Source organism: Pteropus medius, unplaced genomic scaffold (assembly GCF_902729225.1).
Source record: "Pteropus medius unplaced genomic scaffold, Ma_sr-lr_union100, whole genome shotgun sequence".
Lineage (NCBI taxonomy): Eukaryota > Metazoa > Chordata > Mammalia > Chiroptera > Pteropodidae > Pteropus > Pteropus medius.
Genome location: NW_024354503.1, coordinates 12,620,973 through 12,644,899, shown reverse-complemented (window position 1 = coordinate 12,644,899; position 23,927 = coordinate 12,620,973). Strand labels below are relative to the sequence as shown.

At 37.9% G+C, this 23,927-nt stretch overlaps 1 protein-coding gene and 1 pseudogene across 3 annotated transcripts in view; both read right to left on the bottom strand.

Moving 5' to 3' along the window:
• Window positions 1–18,336, bottom strand: part of RCAN2 (regulator of calcineurin 2) — a 233,160-nt gene extending 214,824 nt beyond the window's left edge. Inside the window, exon 1 of one of the 3 annotated variants that reach the window (XM_039854587.1) lies at window positions 18,072–18,336. The gene's annotated coding sequence lies outside the window, so the exon portion shown is untranslated. Of the gene's footprint in view, window positions 1–9,783; window positions 9,802–17,590; window positions 17,857–18,071 lie in introns of those variants that run through there. The other 2 variants (XM_039854586.1, XM_039854585.1) reach the window with 2 other exon arrangements.
• LOC120596424 (uncharacterized) lies at window positions 14,834–14,949 on the bottom strand (annotated as a pseudogene).
• Window positions 18,337–23,927: the final 5,591 nt, after the last annotated feature.

Below are 23,927 nucleotides of genomic sequence, written 5' to 3'. Positions count from 1 at the left end.
AGCAAACAAATACTGAGGGTCATGTGCTTGATGCACAAAACAAAGCGAAATGAACCAATATCTCTGCTACCACAGTTTTCAGAGTCAAAAGGGGGTGTCATAAATCACCAAAAAGGAACTTCTTTCTCTTTTACCTTTTCAGTGTTCATCTAATAGAAATTCTCATGAACTACTTTTTAAAATTTGAAGCTAAAGAGGAAGTATGAAGATGGCTGAAGTGACACCATTAAAGAATGGGGTATAGATAATGAAAAAGCACTGGTGGGTGTTACTAATAATAATGCCTTTCTTCTATTGTCACCAAACCTATTATGGTATCTGAACCTCCACACAACCTCATGAGATCATAGGGTAGTTATTGCAATTTCCATTTTACAGAGCAGAAAACAGGTTCAGAGAGGTTAAAGGTCTCATAGCTAGAATAGCAGAATCAAGACTAGAATGAAGATCCCTCGAATCTTGATTTTCCATTCTTTCCATTTCATCAGGCCAAAATAATGAGAAAAAAAATTTTTTATACACTGGCATGCATGAAGTAAAACAAATGATTCGTAAAGTTTGTGAAACATTATTTTGATGATTAGGTAGAAAACAACCCAGTGAATATTAGTAATAATTAGAATGCCCTCAAGAGTCATCTAATCAATCCAAAAATTCCAGTAATACATCATGAGGGCTTCTTATGTGCAAGGTGCTCAGGCATGATGGACACACGATGAATCACAAAACATGGTACCAGTCCTCATAGATTTAAGACTCCTGGAGGTGGCAGGATTTTTGTCTCGTGCTCCTTACCTTGCCCAGGTTATACACTCAATACTCTGTGTGTCGATTGAGTGATCATTGCAGGCCTTTGTGATAGGGAAGGCGTGAAAGTATTTACAGGGAAAGAGGGCAAAGTAGGCCTTAGCCACAGTAAGTGTTCAGTAGCATCTCTACTTTTATGGAATCTTCTCCTTCACCTTCTCCAACTCTGGAACTTAATGATACAAGCACTGTATATATTCGTATTAGCTTATTTACCAGACATAAACAGTCAAAAATGGGAAGCAGGGCAAAAAGTCTGAGCACCAGTTGATCCTTTTTAGGATGAAACTGATGAGCTCTTTAAGGCACAATTTATAAAAATGATAAAATTGAGTCTATAACATTTTCGTGTAATACATATAAAAGCTAGCATCAAATATGGTTAAAACCACAGATACTGTAGCACGATGATTGGCTTTGAATTCCAGCTGTGCCATTCATTAGCCATGTGACTTCGGGCAAGTTATTTAACCCTTGGTGCCTCAGTTTCTTTATCTGTCAGATGTAGATGAAAATATCGTGATAAGGAAATGTAATGTTACGGGCAAGTGTTTAACATCTTGTACATAACGAGGGTTAGGTAAGTGTTACCCATTAATACAAATATTAACTACTGAAAAGCAATTTGCCAGATAACACTCTCAGAAATATGATGAACTATAAAAGTAAGGTAAAGAATGATTCCTACAAAATCAGTGCTTTCCATTTCTCCCAATGGTCAGTTGAAGACCTGGCTGAGATTTAGGATCCATCCATTTTACCATCCTTAGGATGGAAGTATCCTTGCAGAAGGTAGTACAGTTAAAATAACCTTAGAGAAAGGAATGACCACAGTCCCTATATTAAAATGGCTAACTCTAAACAGACAGAAATGTTTGATGAGCTTTTGGCTCAAGCTATCCCTAATGATGTCCTGAAAAGCTCTATCATTAAATATGACAAAACAATTTCCATAGCCCCTTCCTATGAATGGTCCTGCATTAAAGATGAATCTTAAATAGTAATAATAATAATAATAATAACAACAACAATAACAACAAAAACCAGTGGTCAGTCTCATTAATGAAACACGAGCTCAAGGATGCTATAATGTTATGTTGCAAAGACTAGAATACACAAAGAATGAAAGAACTGGCAGGAATTTCGGTGATCATTTTGCCCAACCCCTTAATGATGTAAACTAGAAAACTGAGGCCAAAGTGGCTAAGGGAGGCACAATCTCTCATGAGGAAATCACTGCCAACCCGGAACGAAAGCCTAGCTCGTATGATTTCCCCACTTTGCACCCTGCAGTGTTCTCTTTGCACCATGAAGATCGTCAGGAAATAATAATCATGGTAGTGATAATAATAACAATAATCACTTATTGGGCACTTTGATGTGTTCAATACTTTCCCACAATTTATTAAACAGAGAAAATTTATTAAAATTTTAAATAAGAGAAGGAGGATGAATTGTACATAGAAAAAAAAAATGCCCTCTTTTTTAAAGGCTACCCAAGGCTACTCCAGGTTGGTACTGCTCTTATTCCAGCCAGCCTTTACTTCCAGGCTTCCGAGACCTTAAGTCCATAAGCTGTACTCCATGCTCACATGCTATAAAATTATCCTCTCCTCTCTTTGCATCAGAATTCACTGTCCTCTGTTCCAGTGCTCCAATTTCTTACTAGGAATTCATCAAAAGCAATATTAAAGAGCTAAGGATAAATACATCGTCATATATCACCCCCTCTCTGAGTGTCTGCATTTAACAGAACTTACCTTTTCTTTATCTAAAAGAGTAACTAATGCAGTCATTTTACACAAACTCAGAGATCTTTCAACCAGAAGCCTTTTAAGTCCCAATACATTGTCACTATCTTCTCTCTTTAGGTGAGGTTGGTACGATCTTTATGATAGTGAAGGGAAAATGATTATAAACCATGGGTAATGTGCATACACAACTGTCAACTTTCAGAATCAGGACAAAGAGTGACAAAGAATCCAAACGTAACTTGATTGACATGGCCGGTCAGAGAAAAAACACAGCAATGGAGAGTTTCACCCAAGGTCATACCTTAACCTTTCTAGATACCATTTACAGGTTGAAAGGAAATGTCAAAGCCTTATCCTAAGAAAGATTTGGCAGGCCAGACCCCTGCTGCGTGCAGGAGAATTTTTTGAGAGGAAAGTTCTCATTATGTAATGCAGAGAAGTTCAGTTTGCTCAGATTTGAAAAATGTACAGACTACTTTTTTTAGGAAAAAAATTATACTGCTTCCCTCCCAATTTTGACTTAAATGTTTTTTTGACTGTAATTATACTTAAATATGTACAAATGTAAAACTAAGTTGTCGTTTCAACTCCTTTCTGAAACCATCAAACTCCAACTAAATTTCTAACTATACAAATGAAATTTAAAAACCAATCCAATTTAAACTAATAACATTACTTAATATTCAGATGATGATGTTTTGTTAACAGTAACCCTCCATTCTTATGACTCTGACACTGAAAACTCCAACGCAGGTATTCTGTTCAGAATGGTTCTGCCCCCTAACTGGTAGTAGGACCCGCCTCTCACATTTCTTCATTGACAGCAAAATTAAGCATTACTGGACCAATGCTCCACACTATCACACAGCCTTCACTTAAGGCAAATTACATGGTAAGGCCACACAAGTTCATTCCCATAAATTCACAATTAACGTAGTATGGTACCAACTTGATTGTAAATTAAAACAACACAAATTCACTCACCAAAATCACGTGGCAGTATTATTCATTATAGGGATCATATAGATGATCCAGAACATGTTAATATTACATGTTAATATTATTTTAGATTATTACTGAAACAAAAAATAAAAAAGAAACATTACCATATAGAAATCCTATGCCCTTCCCCCATGAATACCTCTACAAATCCCACCTGGACAAGGAGTGGTAGGCTTCGGGAGCAGAGAGACCACTAGTGAGTTCTGGCTCCACCACTGATTACCTATAAGAACTTAAGGCCATTTACTCAATTTCCCTGAGCCTCAGTCTCCTCATCTAAATAAAACAGGGATAAATACAGAACCTACCTCACTGGGTTGTTGAGAGGACTAAGTGTGATAACATGTGGAAAGTGCTTAGCCCAATACCTGGTATTTAATCGGTGCTCAATAAATAGCCACAATATTTCCTTATCAGTTGCTTTACATCCAAGCTCCACACAAAGGGGAAAGTTGAGCTTTCTTAACAAAACTGAAGCATTTCAAAATCATTCGAGTTTGAGACAGAAGCCTTTAATATGTCTGCCTGAGGGAAGTTCAGACACTGCTACCAATCATATTTGTGCTTTGGTATATAATAGAGATGTGGCACTAGATCATATTCTGAGAAGAGGCCTTTTAACACACAAGTGAAACTAGATAAATTTATCTTGTGGAGTTACTGTTATAGTTAGCAATTGTGTAAGAGAATGAAGGCTTCGAAGACATTTGAAGGTATTGAAATATTTAAAACCATGCTTCTGAATTTTTTAGAATAGATATAATAATAAATTCATTTTATTGCCAACCAAGTGCCCACCACATACAAGCCACTGTAGTATGTAGCAGGGGTCACAAGGATGAATGAAGACACATGGTCTTCATTTTCAGAACATTTACCATCCAGAGCCGTTGTAGGTAAACAAGTAAGAAGCTTAAAGTCCACTGCACTCTAATTTCACTAAACACAGGGACTATGTTCTTCTGTTTTTTCATACCCCAATGGCTAGCACAACACCTGGTGCATGAATGAATGAATGAATGAATGAACATATAAATTAATGAGATATAAAGATTAGACTATGTATGTGCCATAAATACAAATTCAAAAAAAAAAAAAAAGAGTAATAGCTCTTTTGAGGGCTCAGGGAATGAGGAAATCTTGAAAAGATGAAACTTGAAGACTAGAATTTCAAAAAGCTGAGATAGGAGAGTATCCAATTATAATTTCATACAATTGCAATGTGCTTTAAAATAGTTCTCATTAATAAAACAGTTCTCATTTTGATTATTATGTCAAGCATTTTTATGATGTTCTATATTCAGAACGTTAATTGTATGCAACTATAAATTGTATGCAACTGCTTCTTAGCTTGTTATTTATTATAAGGGCTTTTGATTTATTTATAAACAACTTGGTGGTTAATTATTTATTAGAATAGGAAGCTGAAGAAATAATATCTGGTCTCTAGCAGCCATGTCTCATTTATTGCTATTGGTCTCCTGTGATTCCCTAATAAGTAGCCATAACAAAGTCAATTTGCAGCTAGGAAAAGAAAGGTGTATATTTGGCAGCATTTACATTGATATGATTGACAATAGACATGACTGACAGAAACTCTGCAATGTACGAAGAATAACCTCATCATGATATTAGCATATCACCTTAAAAATAAGCCATAACCAATCCTAGGATGAGAAAAGCAGTACAAGAATGTTTTTAAAGCAATGATTAGGATACTATAAATGATGCATACAAATATCTCAATAGTCAAAACTCAAAAGCGAAGAGACACAATTTTACCGATACTTTTGAAAAATCACTAAAAAGATTTGTCTGATCAAAAAAAGAATAATTAAAACAATAAAAAGAAAACTATTATTTCAGCAATGATCTTGTACCAAATTAGATAATGAACCATTTCTACTATGTGTTCATAAATCTAGATGAACTTAAATGACTACTAGTCATTTTAAAAATTATTTTTAATAACAATAATTTTTTAATATTAAAAAGTTATTCTTTAGGTCAGTGTTTATAGTCTACCATCTGAATATCACTCTTTTTTTTTGCATGAGGAAAAATATCTATATCTTTATCTATTTGTTTTTCCATTTTTTAGAAGGAAGAAGTATTATTTTTTCAAAGCTTATGATCACTGAGATGAGGGTGTCTGAGAAGATAAATGAGGATAGATTCTAAAGGGAAACTGCCTTAACAGAATCAGAGGGAGGATTTCGCCATAACTTGGAATCACTCCTCTGGAAATGGAATAATTCAGAGAGCTCATGGTTGGGGCGGGGAGTGGAGCAGAAACGGTGCCATCTTGATCATTTGGAAATTAATCCACCATGTCAGACTCCCAGGCATACTGGAAACAGCCCCCAAACACTCGTTAGGTAAAGGCTTTTGATCTTTATTACTCTTCGAATTTTCTTTCCCATAAGATATGCCCTTGAACTTTATGCTGTCATAAAAATACCTAGGTTTGGTTTTCACATATGTGCATATATTAAGGTACTTCTAATTTGTTCAGATAAAATAACCTTCTCATAGTATCACGCCTTGGCTTGAATTGTAAGATAAAAGCTAGATATGGTTGTGAGGACATCTTAATGGTTGAGCTAAGAGGAAGAGGTTGAATTAAAGGTGAGAAGAAACAGTGAAAGCATGGTATTATGTCTGAGCCTTCTCATCCAAGACAAAAGCCTTTGTGATAACTATAGTTATACTTAAATGTGACATTTTAAAAGCAATTTGAAAGAATAAAACTAGAAGCCTCATGAGGAGCTACTGCATTTGGAGATTTCCAGGTTTGAAGACCCTTGAAGACCATATCATGAATAATACAGGCTCATTCGCTATAAGCACTTGTTCCTGTGGCCTCCAGGGAACTGTCCAGGTTAATTTTGTTTTTTTTAAAGTATAAAAGAGCAGAGCACCACATGTTCACTTGGGTTTTGTCCCACGTCCCATTAACGATTTCACTAGCACATAACTGAGTCAATCCAGAGCCATCCGAAATTGCTTAATGTCCTGTTTCCAGTTAATGGTTTGAGTAGTTTTTTGCACAGCCTGAAGGAAGTGATTATGTGCTTGAATCCAAAGTAATGTGGATTTTGGGGAGTCGAGGGGAGAGTTCAAGTTTATTATTGATCTCACTTCCACCTGGAGACAACCTTTCCAAATTGGTCTGCACACATCACATGTAGGGGCTGTGAAAACCTTCCTGACCTTCAGGAATGACACCAGATCTCCCAGTGTGGTTGCAAACCAGAAGGAGAAGGAGATCCCCTCTCCCCATCCATGATATCTAAGGAGGCCGAAACCAAACCACAGTCCTGGTTGTGAGCCAAGAACCCCCATGGAGTTGCCGTGAGCTGTGGCACTTAGACACAAGGTCAGAAGGTACACCTCGGAAATCTGACCAAGCAAATATTTTAATTCAGAGCTTCACCTAAATGTCGCCCTGTCAAATTTTGAAGTTTAATGCAAACAACAGCTGTGTGTGGAACAGAAACTACCAAGAGACAGAAAAATAAGAAAATAAAGGACACCAAATAAACACATTTATGATGTGTCAGTTGCCGAATGTCTTCCCTGACCAAAATTTAACCTTTTTATAAAAGGTTGTTTGTACATCATAAAAGATCAAATGACTATTATTAATGCCCACAGCAGGAAAAAAATTAACATATTCATGAATTAGTACTTTGCTTTCACTTGTCAAAGCTGAGACTTTGCTCTTGAGCAAATACAATTTTGTTTGAACTACCATTAATTGATCTAAATTTACCATCCTCTATACCAAAATTTATGATACCTGTAATCAAATAAATAATTTCTTTATGGACTGATTATTAAATCTCAAAAGAGAAGTATAAATTGGACTTTGATTTGTTCTGTCTGACTCCATTACTGGGCTTTTATCTTTAACAGCTACACAGTCAAATTAAATATTAATTAATTAATTTACCCTGTCTTTCAGATAATTTTATGGAGGGAAATAACTCAGATTGGCTGTTTACCTCAATAAATTGGTCAATATAATCTACTTAGTTGATGATAACCTAATAGTAAAAGCAGAGATATTTTTTGAAAGACTAATTTGATTAGTCATCAAATTAAAATTCCAGAATAATGAACATTTAAGTGATTTTTAAGGAGATTCCAATGGATTATCCTAGTTATTTATTCAAAATGGTTTATTCTGCATTGTGTCTCATTTTATGGAAGGTGAAAAAAGACATATCTGTTTGGAGCGTGCTTGAGAAGGCTGCCAAGAGTGAAAGGGGAACCAGTCAGAACCAACTAAAACTACAGTAGAACTAATGTAAATAAGCACTTTTACTTGCTGTTAATATTTTTCAAGATTTAAAAGGCAAACTGAACCAGTTCTTACTTGGCAGAGGTTGCTTCGTTTTACTTACTTTAAGTCAGCTTCAGTAGCTCAACAGGCTGCAATGACGGCTGTCACCCACACAGCCCATGGTATCCATATGCCAGGCTTCTGACAACAGAGCCACCAGAAGAAAAGCTAATCTACTGAAGTCAACTCTCCTACAAACACTCATTTACACATGTTAAATCTACCTGATCCCCATCCACCCATCCTCAACTCCCACAAAGAAAGCTCAACATCCTTGCTCCTTGAAGCAATTTTTAATCAGGAACATCTCCAGGGTGAGGTTATCTCTGAAAATCACTAATACCAGCCACCCCTTATCTTTACCAAAAAAAGTACTTACAAGCAGAGTGGAGGCGACACCTGAATTGCTTGTGGGAATGTTAATTAGTACAATCTTCTGGAAAAACAACTAAAGAAATCAAAATATAGAGAAAACCTTAACAAGGTCCATCTATTTGAGCCAATAATTCCACTTGTAACAATTTAGCCTAATAAAATGACCTAAAATATAGAAAAAAATTATGATCAAAGAAGTCCATCAAAGCATTATTTTTGAAAAATGAAATCCTACCATTTTCAATGATGTGGCTGGACCTAGAAGTTATTATGCTGAGTGAAATAAGTCAGAGAAAGATAAATACCATGTGATTTCACTTATATGCAGAATCTAAGGAAGAAAAGAACAAACTAATCAAAAACAGACTCACAAATATAGAGGACAATCTGGTAATGGACAGAGGGAAGGGGGTTGGGAGTCTGGGAGAATGGAGTGAAGGGTTAAAGAAGTACAAATTACAAATTATTTGGTCATGGGGATGGGAAGCACGGCATAGGGAATGCAGTTAGCATGAAATTGGCTAGGTAGAAAGCCAGAGGAGAGAAGGAGCAATTAGGGAGATAGTTTTATAAACTATATAAATATTTAACCAACATACCATATACTTGAAACTAATAAAAGAAGAAGAAGAAGAAGAAGAAGAAGAAGAAATAGAAGAAGAAATAGCTGAAGAAGAAGAAGAAGAAGAAGAAGAAGAAGAAGAAAGAAGAAGAAGGAAGAAGAAGAAGAAGAAGAAGAAGAAGAAGAAGAAGAAGAAGAAGAAGAAGAAGAGAAGAAGAAAGAAGAATAGGGCAAAGAAGAAGAAGAAGAAGGAGAAGAAGAAGAAGAAAAAGAAGAATCAGCAGCAGCAGCAGCAGCAGCAGCATTATTTTTGATATTTTGGACAATTGGGAACCATCTAAATGTCCAACAACAGGAGATAAGGTAAATGGTTAAAATTATACATGAGAATGTTATACGGCTACTGAAAACAATGTTCATAAAGATTATTAACTTTACAAGAAAAGTTATTTAAAATGGTGAAATACACAGGATACGAAACTCTATATACAGTATGATCCCAATTCTACAAAAATATGTGTATAAAAAAAAGACTGAAAGGAAATATACCAAAATGTTAATAGTAATTATCATTTGCTCATGGTAAAATGTAATTTTAATTTTCTCTTATTATATTTACATTATTTATAATAATATTTATATTATTCTGTCTTTTCCAAAGATTTTATAGAAAGCACATACATCCAAGTAACAGAAGTGATTAAAAAAATCAGGGCAGAGGGTCCCTAGTTTTTCTGCTGAGTGGATGGACCTCAGCAGACACTGGGAAATATGATGAGCCTCTTGAACAGATTCCACATCCTACCTGTCACTCACACTGGACATAAACCCTGGGGATAACTTCTTACATTCCCCCTCATGCCTATGCCTTCCTCGACTTTGACTTTGACTTTCAGCCTTCTCTGTTTATACTGAAACATCCCTCTGGCAGTTACCTCCTCTATGTAAACTGTGCTCTCCTCTCCCCTTCATCAGCAGGACCCAGTGCCACAGCCTCCTCCTGGCCTGGCCTAGTGGAGTCTTGGTACTGACATCAAGTAAGTTACCCTTGAAAGAAACAGGTGTCATAAATGACCAAAGAACAAGGCAAGAAAATACTGTTTTCTTAATGCATTCTATAAAAGCCTTTTTTATATAGTGGACCTCTCTCCCCTCCTAGACCTGGTGCTATACCAGGCCCAACTATAACTGATCTCTTGGGAGGTCCCTACTGTAACAATCATTCTTCACATCTATGCAGAGCATAGCATGAGTGCAAATTCACAAACTCATAGCATTTCAGCCTCACAACTCTGTAAGATGGGGAGATCAGGTATTATTTTCCTAATGTACATATAAGAAAATTGCAACTTAGAGACCCAACCCTGAGTGGGTTACTCTGCCTGATCCTCGAGGCATGCTTATCTGTAAATAGTGATAATAATACCCACATGGTAGAGTTGTTGTAAGGATTAAATGAGATGACACATGCATATGCTGAGCACAATGTCTTGAATAGGGGCAGCATTCAACAAATGCCAGCTCCTGTGACTGCTAGGTCAACGGGAAGCTCAAGGTTACATAGCTGGGATTTGATAGTGCCAGGATGGGAAGCCAGGCCTTTTAATGCCAAGTCCATGCTTTTTATACTTTATTCCCAAGACTGTAAGAGGAGTATTAAAGCATGGCCCAGGCCCTCAAAGAATTCATAATATTTTCTAATAGGCGTATCTCAATCACATGAAATAATAAAGTGGTTATTCCCACAAAGAACTAAGGCAACAGTAATAAAAACTAGAATATAGCCACCGTTACAATATCTTCTTATGCATACATTCCGAAGCTTAGGAACTCACGTTTCATTCCTGTTTCAAAGTCAGTTGTTTATAGGGAAATCATATAAGAAAATAAGTCCCTTTCCATCCTTACCATAGAAACTTATTTCTATGGGCATTCTGAAATGCAGGAAGTTTGAGCTATTTTGGAAACTTTTCTTTAACTTCCAGAAAGTATCATTCTCAATTACACACTTTTTTTTTTTTTTTTTTTTTTAAGGAACTTAAAAAAAGCTTCAGTTGAGTTTAAGGCTGCTTCCATCTTTTAAAAAAATCTTGAACTCGTTTAATTAAACCTACAATATATGACACCTGGCAGTTGGTGGCACAAGAAAAAAGACACAAGGGCAGTGAAGATTTATAGGCAAAGTAAGAAAGTTCATGAAGATAAAAGCACAGTCCACACAGAGACGCATAAAAGTTGGAAGTTATTCCACCTCCTGTATAGTCGATGCCATCATAATGGAATACAGGATCGCCAACCCTGGGCAATACTATTTCTATATAGCAATTTTAGCCTATTTAAAAGCTGACAAAGAAAGAGTTTAAAACATTGTGTTGAAGCTTCTTTATATCTAAGAATTTATTAATAATAAATTGAGATTCACATTTTAAATGGTAATTAATGTGTTGTATGTTTTTATATTTGCAATATATATACTACTTTCTAAGATAGACAGATGCTCATTAATGGGTGACCCTTAGGAAAACTATGAGTAGGGAGAAGTTTTTATTCAGAAACACTCTACCTCCCTTCTGCGGAAGTCTGTTACCCTGGGAGCAAGGGATGAGACTCCCATTTACTGAGCATCTTCAATGAGGCAGACTTGTGTGTTGTGCCTGCTTTACATTATCTGTTTCACTCCCTACAACAGCCTTTCGACATGTGTATTAATCACCCCAATTATTCAGAAATAAAGAAACTAAGTCTCAGAATTTGTGACAGGTCTAAAACAAAGAAATTGGTCAGTGACTATGGAGATTCCTCTACTTTATTGTTCATCTGGTTTCCACTCTCCGAATGGGGATCCTCCCAATATCAGATACCCTGAGCAGCACCTGCTCTATGAACTAGTTCACATCAAGCTGTTAAGGACAGGCTACCATTAGAGTTAATCCTCTTGGAAATATTCCTATTCTAAAAGTGACTAATAAGTATGATTTTAACCCAAATCAATGCTAAAATTTGAGACAAGATGGGATAACTTGTCTCTAGAGATAATCTCATCTACCTCTTCTTTGATTAACACGCAGATTTAAAATAATGAAAGTCTGAAAGGGGATGTGACTTTGCAGAGGTCACATAACAAGTCAGGTGCGTTCCCAGACGAGAGTCAGGGCTCCTGGCTCAGTCTTATTCTCTTCTACAGCATCAGCCATAATATTCAAACACAGGGTCCAAAACACATTCTAGGCTAAATAGAAATTATTTCAATGTTATTAATTCATGCTGGCAATTCAGAGTGTTGGTCAGACTGCTTGAGCCTGAACCCCAGGTGCACCTCTTACTAGTTGTGTGGCCTAGATAAGGTACCCTCTCTTTGCCTTGGGTTTCCTATTAATTATATGAGAATAACAATAGCGTCTGCCTCATAAAGTTATCGTGAGGATCAAATGTGATTATGTAGAACTCTAACTTCTTTGTGCTCAGCATATAATAAGCAGTGAATAAATATTATTATTATTAATACAATTATTAATACTATTATCAGTACTATTAGTTCAGATAATTGGCATTTAATATTTTCACTTTGGAGAAAGAAGGTAGAAAAAACTTCCTGCTATCAAATTCTCTCCCTGTTCTCTAAAGGTAGTCCTAGACAGTGTCAGGAACAAAGGTGAATGAGATGAGTAAAAGGTTAGCGCCAGGAATAAAGAAATTATCTTTAAAAGCTAAAAGTGCCTACTGAGCATTTTCATTTGATGTTCAAAGTCAAAATTCCCTATCAATCTCAAACTATTCTTTCTTATTTACTTCCTTCCCCTTCCCCAGTTTTATAGACATATGATTAATATATAACATTGTATTAGATTTAGGTGTACAACACAAGGATTTGCTATACATATATATTGCAAAATGACATTTTGCAATAGTTGACATTCATCATCTTACATAGTTACATTTTTTATCCTGATGAGAACTTTTTGATCTACTCTCTTAGCAACTTTCAGTTATACAATACAGTATAATTAACTACAATCACCATGCTGTACATCACAACCCCAGAACTTATAATTTAAAGTTTGTGCCTTTTGACCACTTTCACTCATTTCCACCCCTAACCCCCCACCCCCACCCCATCACTACTGGCAACCACAATCTGTTCTCCATATCTATGGGGTTTTTTTTAGATTCCACATATAAGTAAGATTATGAAGTATTTGTCTTCTCTGACCTATTTCACTTAGCATAATGCTCTCAAGGTCCATCTACGTTGTTGCTAATGGCAGGATTTCCTTCTTTTTATGGCTGAATAATATTCCATTGTGTGCGTATGTGTGTATGTGTATGTGTATCCATACACACATACCACATTTTATCCATTTGTCCACTGATGAACACTTAGATTGTTTCCATATCTTGGCTATTGTAACTAATGCTGCAATGAACATGAAGGTACAGATGTCTTTTTGAGACAGTGATTTTGTTTTCTTCAGATCAATACCCACAAGTGGGATTGCTGGATCATATGGTAGTTCCACATTTTAAATTGTTGAGAAATCTCCATACATAATGCCTACATTTTCACCAGCAGTACACGAGGATTTTCTTTTCTCCACATCCCCACCAACACTTCTTATCTCTTGTTTTTTGTTTTGTTTTGTTTTGATACTAGCCATTCTAATAGATGTGAAGTGATATATTTTATTGTGGGTTTGATTTGCATTTCGCTGATGATTAATGATGTTAAGTACCTTTGCATGTACCTGCTGGCCATTTGTATATCTTCTTGGGAAAAAATATCTATTCAGTTCCTCTACCCCTTTTTAAAAGCAGATTGTTTTCTTTTGCTGTGGAGCTGTGTGAGCTCTTTACGTATTTTGGATATTAACCTCTTATCAGACACATGATCTGCACCTATTTTCTCCCACTCCATGGGTTGCCTTTTCGTTTTGTTAATGGTTTTCTTTGCTGTGCAGCTTTTTATTTGATGTGTGGTCCCATTTGTTTACTGTGCTTTTGTTGCCTTTGCTTTGCTAATGAATCAAAATATCATTGCCAAAACCAATGGCAAAGAGCTTATCCCTATATTTTCTTCTAGAAGTTTTATGCTTTCAGGTCTCATGTTTAAGTCTTTAATCCACTTTGAGTTGATTTTTGTGTATGGTGTAAGATAGTAGCCCAGCTTCATTTATTTTTTTTTTGTGTGTATGGTTGTCCAGTTTTTCCAGCATCATTTATTGAAGAGACCAGCCTTTTCCCATTGTATATTCTTGGTTCCTGTTTCATAAATTAATTGACCATAGAGGCATGGGTTTATTTATGGGCTCTCTCTTGTCCCATTGATCTATGTGTCCGTTTTTAATGCCAATACTGTACTGTTTTGATTACTATAGCTTCATAATATAGTTTGAAATCAGGAAGTGTGATGCTTCTGGCTTTGTTGTTTTTTCTTGCTTTTTCTCAAATTTGCTTTGGCTATTCAGGGGCTTTTGAGATTCCATACAAACTTCAGGATTGTTTGTTCTATTCTTGTGGAAAAGGCTATTGGACTTTTGATAGGGATTGCATTGAATCTGCAGATAGCTTTGGGTAGTACGAACATTTTTAACAATATTAATTCTTCCAATCCATGAGTGTGTAATACCTTTTCATTTATTTGTATATTCTTTAATTCCTTCATCAATGTAATGATTTATAGTGTCTTTAACTTCTTGGTTAAATTTATTCCTACATATTTTATTATTTTTGATGCAATTGTGAATGAGATTGTTTTCTTAATTCTTCTTTCTGATAGTTCATTATTAGTGTATAGAAATGTAACTGATTTTTGTATATTGATTTGAATTCTGCAATTTCACTGAATTCATGTATTAGTTCTAACACTTTTGTGTGTATGTAATCTTCAGGGTTTTCTATATATAATATCATGTCATCTGCCAATAAAGACAGTTTTATTTCTTCCTTTCTAATTCATTTCTTTATTTTGTTATTTATTATTATTATTTATGCTTACAGCACCTGGTCTTCCTAGGTGATCTCCCATCCAAGTACTAACCAGGCCCGACCCTGCTTAGCTTCCGAGATCAGACATCGGGCTTGTTCAAGGTGGCATGGCCACAGACCATGGACCGTGACTCCACTGGGGTGTGAACCTAGGACCTTCTGCGTGAAGAGCTGACATGCTAACCGCTACACTATGGAACGACGTCCAAACTTCTTCCTTTCTAATTTAAATGTCTCATTTTTTTTTCTTGCCTAAATATTCAAGTTAGAATTTTCAGTACTATGCTGCATAAAAGTGGCAAGAGTGGACATCCTTGTCTTATTCCTGATCTTAGAGGAAAAGCTTTCAGTTGAAATTTCTCATCTTTCTAAAACCTACTTGTTCTCATTTACTTCCTAACTCAGTTAAAAGCCCAACCATATCTAGACACCTATTCTTATCCTTACACACCACCCCACGCTTGATGACCTAGTGCCACTGATCCTCCCTCTTCAAAGGCTCACTGTAGATTTCTCTTCTCTTTCCCTGTTCTACCTAGCTCAGGAAAAATTAATTTCTTTCTTTCTTCCTTTTTCTGTTTTTCTTTATTTTGGTCTGGACCACTCCAGTAGTCTAAAATCTGAGCTCATTCCTCTTTTAACCTCACCTACTCACCACCTCCAAAGTCACTTTTGTGAAACACAAATTAGATCAAATCATTTCTTCTGCGTAGTTTCTCCTCCTCAACAGGGTATAATCACAACCCAGGTGAACTGAACCACCCTCTGCCCCTGTCAAACTCTCCTGCCAAATCCTCACTTCAGAACACCTAGACATTCTTTGAACATGGAACGCCTAGTCCCCTCTATGGAGGACTCCCAGTGCCTACTGGGATCCAGTCCATATGTGAAGTTCTCTGCAGGCTCTTCCAGATTCTCTCTACCCTCCTTTCCCTGGGCTCCCACTGAATTTGTTCCTATTTCCATTAAACACTCACCACGCTGATCACTATCATTTATTTTCTTATCCTTTTCTGCTAAATCGATTTCTGAGAGGCATGGACCTCATTCATTTAGTCTTTGGCACAGGGCCTACACAGCACATAGTAGATAACTGTTGATAAACTGAGGGCATGGTACAGAAATTACAAAAAATGAGACCACAGCAACTATCAAAGTTGGTCTCAACAAAACTAGTTTCTGCAATATATATGACATGCAAATGATTATTCAAGTGTTTTTAAAAGAGTTCGATATCTACTTGCAAATGACAGAGCTCTCAAGTTCCCGCTTATGCCTATTAAATGTTCATCATTAGAGAGAGAGCCACATCCTTCCGAATTTAGTTGGGTTCTGCAGGACCCGCACACACATGCCATTTTGAAAGCTCTCAGAATCCTGTAGCTCGAGTTGAGGACATTTTTCTCTCACAAAATCCTATGGGCTGGACTCAACTAGCAGATAAGATTGCAACTGCTTCGAAAGCAAATTGCAATTCGCATTTTAGACAAATTCAACTCAATGACTGATCATACTTAAGATAATAGCTCTAAGGCTAAAGAAAATCAATGCATAGACTGAAAAGCAGCCAAATGTTCACCGTCCTGCCTTGTTCTACAGTCAATACTGACCTGCTTCTTGATCCTTTCCAGCTCCTAGGTTTTTCCAACTTTGTTGTGTCCCCAAAATGGAGGGTGGGAAGTGTTAGCAAGTGTCGCCCTGTGCCTGTGATGCATTTGTCCTGTGTTTTATAGTTGATGTAATATGTGCGAAAGTTTAGTTGCATTATTTTAAATGTCCTACTTTTCCTAAAGCCTTCCCTCTGCATGATAGGTTAAGTGATATTCTTGATGAAGGAAGGGAAAAGTGTGAGCTGGAATGCTCTAGCATCCTTTCATCTCCAGTTGTGAGACTGTATGCTGAAGGGAGCCCAGAAACTTTTGTTTTTACTAAAATGATACTTTTAAAAGCTTTGGCTTCTGAAGTGTCCTTTGAACACTTCTATTCCAAAGTAGAAACTAGGAAAGATTCAAAGCATGCATTCTGCTATATGATTCATTTTGGGATAAGAAAAAGACTGCAGCGCCTTGGAGAATAAATCATTAACTAAAAGTCAAACCGAGACACCCTGGAAACCAGTGAGACCAGGAGGCAGCAGAGGGATCAGGTGGCTGAGATTTGCCTGTTCCCTGACTTCTAGTACGAAGCATCCCACGGGCAGGACGAACTCAGCACACTGCGCTTCCTTCTATTTTACTTTTCAAACTTGAAGTTATTTTTAGATGACCCAAGACCGCTAATCCCAGGCAGGACAATTCCCGCGGCGCCTCAATGCACCTTCCCCCTCCCCAGCACTTTCCTTTAAGCACTGGGAAAGGAGTCTCTCCGTTTTTTCCTCTGCTCTCTGCGTACAGTCCTCCCCTAACCACCACTTTAAATCTCAGTCCCGGGTCCACAGGCGTCTTTCTTTATCCCTCACTTATGCACCTGCTGCTGCTACTGAGAAGGCGAACCTTGGGGCCACTAGGACTAGGGAAGGGGCTCCTAGAGACCCGCGCCCTCTAGAAGGGAGTCAAGGCATACCCTAGAGCAGCCTCGGGGGCTGACGTCTGGATCAGGAGACCGCTCCCAACCCCTGCCGCCGCCCCTAACCCACTCTCTAACCCGGCTGCGCTTGCCCGCCCCCTGCCACGGTCCCGGGGCACGGCCAGGGCGCGCCACACGCAGCCCTGGCAGGACCCGGTGCAGGGGCGAGCGTGCTGGCGCGGTTACATAACCGACCTGCTGAGAGTCTGCGATGCGCCGAAAGAAGCAGAGGCGGTGGCTCGGGTGGTCCACGGGGGCCGGAGACTGCGGGCGCGGTGCTGCCAGCTCACCTGCCCGCCGGTGCGAGCGCGCGTGGGGGCGGGCGCGGTGCCCGCGGGCTTGGGTGGGGGGCCGTGCGCCAAGCGCCCCGCCTCGCAGTCTCCCGGTCAGTGATTCCGTGGGTCTCTGCCTCCTGCCCGCTCCTCCCCACAACCTCCGCCGCCGTCACCCGGGACAAAGCGGCTCCGGGGAGGGGCCGAGCCAGCGGCTCTTGCTGGAGCCAGCAGAGACGGGCGCGCCCCCAGCTCCGACTCATCGGGCCAACCTCCAATCAGACCCCAGGAAACCGAAAGCCCCTGTCTGGCCTCCTCTCTTCTCCTCCCCCCTGACCCCGCACCCTTCCTGGTCCCCCATGCACAGCACCTCCTGGGCTCCGACTCTGCCCTCAGCTCCTTACCCTCTCTTTTCCACTCCGAGTGCCCGGGAAGGGATGAAGACCCTCTGGAGATCCAGCTCAGGAGCCTGTCCACAAGAGTCCCGGCCTCAGCGGGGAGGTGTTCCTCGGGGTCACATCCGGGGTGGGGGTCTCCTTGGGGTTCAGACTGGAGAGGGGGCTGATTCTGAAGCGCAGGGAGATCGGGCAGCGACAGCTAGAAACTGGCCGAGAAGCAAACTGGGTAGAGAGTACTGGAAGAGAGACAGTGCTTATGAGCGGACTGAGCCCCCGACCCCCGCTGAGAAAATGTCGGGAAGCCCCTAGAAGGTCCTTACGGTCGTTTGCGCGGGGTGGGCGCTGGCGCCCTCTGGCTGGAGCCCTGAGCCCGCCCTGCCCCGCCCACGCGGCTGAAGGTGCCCTGCACCGGCTTCACCGCTTTGCCAGGATTCGTAAGCCACGAAACCTAGGGACAGAGGGCTTCAAAGACTCCTATTGTGTGAGAACCTGTGGGTGGCTGATATCGTAACAGTAAACGGTTGCCTGTGAAACAGAATCTAGGGTAGATCTGTTGCTCAAGGAACTTAACCCCAGGAGAAGTCTCTGCTTTATAAAATAAAGCAATTCGGAGCGAGGAGGTAGGTTGTAGCTTAGGGGTGGCACCGATAGGACAGGTCTGAGTCTCATAGTAAGAAGATGTCCAAACTGTAAAAGATCATAGTAGGGAAAGTGTGGAGGCGGGGGGGAGGATTGACAGAAGAAAAGAGGAGGGCAGAGTGCAGACCACCTGAGGGAGGAAATGCATAAGAGGTTTAAGTCATTTTTGTTCTGTCATCTTTCTAATTGCTGCATAAATCGAGCTTATTTCTTTTTCATTTTATGCTTGCTTTTACTAAAACAATTTTAAAATTGGATTGAGGCAATCTATGAGTTTTACAATTATTCTTCACTCACCTAGACACCGCATTGTCCCCCCCACCCCCACCCAAGGTTAACAGATCAATCTCTTTTTTTAGCAAAAAAGGTAGACCTTGGCTCTTTGAATAATATGCATTAATTTAATAGAGACAGAATTTCAGAGCTGACAATGACCTTACACTCCTACTCTTCCAAAATTCATAAATAGTTGCTGATTTAGATGAATTAGAGTCGACCTTCCTTAGTCACAGTTTTGCTTTCCACCGTTTCAGTTACCCGTGGTTAACCGCGGTCTGGAAATATTAAATGGAAAATTCCAGAAATAAATAATTCATAAGTTTTAAATTGTGGGCCATTCTGAGTAGTGTGATGAAATCTGCTGCAGGTGGGCTCCCTCATGTTGAGGATGTGAATCACCACTCCGTCCAGTGTATCCACACTGTATTCGCTACCCACCGGTTGATTTGTCATCAGATCAGCTGTCACAGTGTCGCAGTGCTTGTAGCCCTTATTTTACTTAATAATGGCCACACACTGCAAGAGTAGTGATGCTGGCAATTCAGATATGCCAAAGGGAAGATGTAAAGTGCTTTCTGTAAGTGAAAAGTGAAAGGAAAGAAAAAAATCTCATGCTGAGGTTGATAAGATCAATGGTAAGGACAAACCTTCTAACCGTAAAATTGCCTAATTTATAAACTTTATCATAGATATGTATGTATAGGAAAAAAGATAACATATGTAGGGTTCAGTACTATCTATGGTTTCGGTCATCCCCTACGGGGGCTTGGAACGTAACCTCTGCAGATAAGGGGGGACTACTGTACAAAAAAGTACAGATAGAATTGTTTGAAAGAACACCCTTATATTGAACCCAAACCTGTTTTTCTAGGATTTTTGCTCATTTAGTTAATTTTTTTTAGTTAACTCTTTGAAGCTATAGAGTCCAATTCTTTTTCCAACTGATTGTCTTTCAAATATGTGAAGATAGCCATCATGTTTCACTCACTCCAAGTCCCCCATCTAAGTAAAACATCTTCAATTCTTTACACAAAAGCTCACTTATACTACTCCCTAGAATCTTCTCCAACCTGAAGACTTTCCAATCAACAGGATTTATTTAGTAAATACATGTTTACAAATACAATTTTCTGATTATAGAAGTAATATATTTATTGTAGACATTTTGAAAAGTCAGAAAAACAATATTTAATGTGAAGATTAAATAAAGTAATACATGTAAAACACTTAGCACGATGCTTGGCCCATGGTACCACTCAATATGTTAGCTGTTACAAAAAATGGACAAGGTTATTTCCCTACTGTTCACATACAAGTATTCTTTTTTTAATATAATTTTATTTTTTAAAGTTTAAGGTTCATTACAAAATTGAGTGGAAGGTACAGAGATTTCCTATATACCCCACCCTACATATGCATAAGCCTCCCCCATTGCCAACATCCTCCACTAGAGTGGTACATTTGTTACAACTGATGAACTTACATTGACACAGCATTATCAACCAAATTTATATTTTACATTAGAATTCCTTTTTGGTGTCCACATTCTTTGAACTTTGACAAGTTCATACCGACATATCCACCACTGCAGTCTCATACAAGATAGTTTCACAGCCCTAAAAATCCTCTCTGCTCCTCCCATTCATACTTGTCTCCCCACTAACTTGGCAACCACTGATATTTGAACTGTTTCCATGGTTCTATCTTTGCCAGAATGTCACGTAGTAGGAATCATACAGCGTGTATTCTTTCAGACTGGCTTCTTTCACTTAGCAATGCACATTTAAGATACATACGTTTTTATGGTTTGATAGCTCATTTCTTTTTATGTTAAATAATATTCAATAGCCTGGATGTACTTATTTATTTATCTGTTTATCTACTGAAGGGCATCTTGGTTTATTTATCTGTTTATTTATCGGTTCATCTACTGAAGGGCATCTTGGTTACTTCTAAAGTTCGGCAATTATAAATAAAGTTGCTATAAACATCTGTGTGCAGGTTCTTTGTGGACATATTTTTTCAACATGACTGGGTAAATACTAAGGAATGTGATTGCTGGATCATATTGTAAGAATATGTTTTGGAATAAACCACCAAAATGTTTTCCAAAGTGGCTATACTAGTTTGCATTCTCACCAGCAACAAATGAGAGTTCCTGTTGCTACACACCCTCACCATCATGTCATGTTGTCAGTGTTTTGAAATTTCACCATTCTAATAGGTGTGTAGTGGAATCTCATTATTGCTTTAATTTACAATTCTCTAACGACATATGATGGATATTAAATATTTTTATATGCCTATTTGCCATCTGTATATCTTCTTTGGTGAGGTGTCTGTTGAGGTTTTTTGCCCTTTCTTAACTGGGTTGTTCATTTTCTTATTGTTCTTATAGTTTCTTACTGTTATCATTTTAAGAAATCTTTTATATTTTGAATAACAGTCCTTTGTCAGATATGCATTTTGCAAATAATTTCCCCTACTTGTGGCTTGACTTTTCATTCTCTTGACAGTGTCTTTCACAAAGTAGAAGTTTTTAAAGTTATGAAGTCCAGCTTATTGTTGATGATTTATTTCATGGATCATGCCGTTGGTGTTTTAATCTAAAAAGTCATCATCCTTCTCAAAGTCATCTAGATTTTATTCTATATTATCTCCTAAGAGTTTTACAGTTTTACATTTGAGATTTAGGTTTATAATCCATTTTGAGTTAATTTTTGTGAAGTGTGTAACTTCTGTGTCTAAATTCTATGGATGTTCAGTTGTTCCAGCATAATTTGTTAAAAAGACTCTCTTCTCCATTGTACTGCCTTTACTCCTTTGTCAAAGATCAGTTTACTATATTTATGTGGGTCTATTTCTGTGCTCTCTTTTCTGTTCCATTGATCTGTTTATCTTTTTAAAAAAATCTATACCACACTCTCTTGATAACCGTAGCTTTATAGTAAGTCTTGAAGTCAGATAGTGTCAGTCTGATTTTGTTCTTCAATATTGTGTTGGCTGTTCTGGGTCTTTTGCCTGTCTTTATAAATCATAGAATCAGTTTGTCCATATCCATAAAACAACTTGCTGGGATTTTGATTGGGATTGTATTGAATCTATAGATCGAGTTGGCAAAAGCTGACATCTTGACCGTATTAAAAGTCTTATCAATGAACATAAACTATTTCTCCATTTATCTAGTTTTTCTTTGATTTCTTTTATCAGAGTTTTGTAGTTTTCCTCATGAAGATTACATAAATATTTATGCCTAAGTATGTCATTTTGGAAGGCTTTGCCCAGTTTTAATTTGGTTGTGTGTGTGTGTGTGTGTGTGTGTGTGTGTGTGTGTGTAGTGTGTGTGTGCAGAGTTGTAAGAGTACCTTATATGTTCTGGATATGAATCCCTTGTCAGATATATGATTTTCAAATATTTCCTCCCATTCTGTGAGTTATCTTTTCTCTTCCTTGATACTGTCCTCATATGAATTACAAAATTTTTTAATTTTAATGAAGTAACATACATTTATTTATTTGTCGTTGCTTAGGCTTTTAGTGTCAACAATAACATTATTTTTTATGGCTACATAGTATTCCTGATAGCTATACTTTTTCCCTTTTCTTTTGAAAAGATTTCAAGCTTACAGAAAATTTACAAGAATAATACAAAGAACGCTTATATACCCTTCACCAAAACCCTTTTAATAAAAATATCCAAAAGAAGATACTGCCTTTCACCCAGTTGTCGTGTTTCTTTAATCTCCTTCAATGTGAAACAAAGATCTTGACAGTTTTGAGATTACGGGCCAGTCATTTTGTAGAATGTCTCTCCATTTGTGTTTGTCTAGTGTTTTCTCATGATTACACTGAGGTTACATGTCATAGGCCAGAATATCACAAAAGTGTTGCTGTGTGCCTGCAATATCTTATGTGTGGCACATGATGTTGATTTGTCATATTAATTTTTTTTTACTAGGAATCTGTGAGTACATATTTATATTACAAAATAAATAAATGAGAAAAGTTTTTCTTCTCATTTATTTATTTTGTAATATAAATATGTACTCACAGATTCCTAATTTATTCAGTGGGTCATAATCTGTTACTATCAATAGTTACTTTGATGCTCATCACCCCAGATTTGGCCAGCAGGACCCCTTTCGAGCTGGGTTCTATGTCCATTGACACATCCCTATAATTGGGTGTTTTCTTTCTTTCTGGTACAAGATATTCTAGGCTCAACTTACGTTTTCTAAGCCCAAGCCTTAGACTCAGCCATTTCTCAAAGAAGTTCTGTTTGTTTGTTTGTTTGTTTGTTTGTTTGTTTGTTTGTTTTTGGTGTCAGTGGGGTGGTGGTGGAGAATCGTAATTAGAAACCAAGATCTGGGTGCTAGGAATGACTCGTTGCTACTTCAGTGCTACTATCCAAAGTCTCTCATTAACAGGGTTGGGAAATATAGATATGTATATTTGTATAATACACAAATATACAGTGAGACATATGTAATTACATATGTATGTGTACAAATTCACATCTTTATTTCTACATCCATCTCTATACGTTGAAAACCAAAAGTTTACAACAGTCCTGAAATTCTAATCTTACATCATAGGGTTTATTCTAGTTTTTCCCTTTTATAATTGTATAACTCCTTCCTCTGACAATGGGAAAACGTAGCTCCCATTATCCTCAGTGTATTTCTCTATTTGTCCAATCTTCTACCAGGCCATTTCCCTTTTTATACAGGCCTCCGCTCCTACTGAATCACCCTCACTCAGATGGCCTTCTCTAATGTTTCAACTGCCTTCCCATAAGAAAGGAGAGAAAGAAATAATCGGGCTTTTCAGTGAAGAATTGTATACAAGTGTCCACGTCTGATCAGAACAAGGTAAAATGGGCTAATCACACCCATTGTCCTGATGTTTATTTTGCTTTCAAATCACTCAGTTGATTCATGTTGA